This window comes from Palaemon carinicauda, chromosome 20 (assembly GCF_036898095.1).
Source record: "Palaemon carinicauda isolate YSFRI2023 chromosome 20, ASM3689809v2, whole genome shotgun sequence".
NCBI lineage: Eukaryota > Metazoa > Arthropoda > Malacostraca > Decapoda > Palaemonidae > Palaemon > Palaemon carinicauda.
In genome coordinates this window covers 83950634-83951376 of record NC_090744.1, presented here as the reverse complement: position 1 = coordinate 83951376, position 743 = coordinate 83950634, and positions in this window count along the sequence as shown.

The window sequence follows — 743 nt, the reverse complement described above, 5'->3', positions numbered from 1 at the left end:
TGGTTTTCCAGTTGGGACATCTGATCCTGCATTGATTTCCTTATGGTGAAGACTGAGCAACTTGTCCCTGATATATCGTACTTATGTAAGATTTATATAAATCTTAAGCAGATTAGAATAGAAATTCGAATGATCTTTTAAGCTTGAATTGGTCACAATTATATAATAGTGTTGATCCTGTTGTTCTTTTGAATGGTAATCTACTCAACATAATTGATAGGAGTATCCTTTCTCATGTGCTAAGGTACTGAGTGAAAGAAAAAACATTGTTCAATAATGGTTGTAGACAAGATTATTTGGAGAAGCAGGAGGTCTGCCATATTTCTAAGGGTAAAAGATCAGATACGACCTGGAATAACTATACTCTTACTCAGAGAGTTTGTGCTTCAACTGAAAACGAATAAAATTTAACTGTAAAAGAAACCCTTTCTGGTACAACCCAGGTGCATAAGTGGTGGGCTACCCTTAAATCTGCACTCTTTGGTATAGATAAAACAGTTTCCCCGTTTACTTAAAACAGATGGATCTGTCATCCAATGTACAAAGGAAAAGTAACCCTTTTGGCTGCTGCTTTTGACAGTGACCAGAATAATGAGAAACTTGACCTTCATCATTCCTGTTTTCCTCAGGGTAAACTAACTAATTTAGCTTTTAGATCTCGTTAAACCAAGGATCTCTTGATGGACCTTGATGTTTATGGAAGTATTCACCCAAATAGCGTTTTCCTTTGGTTTTTATTAAGA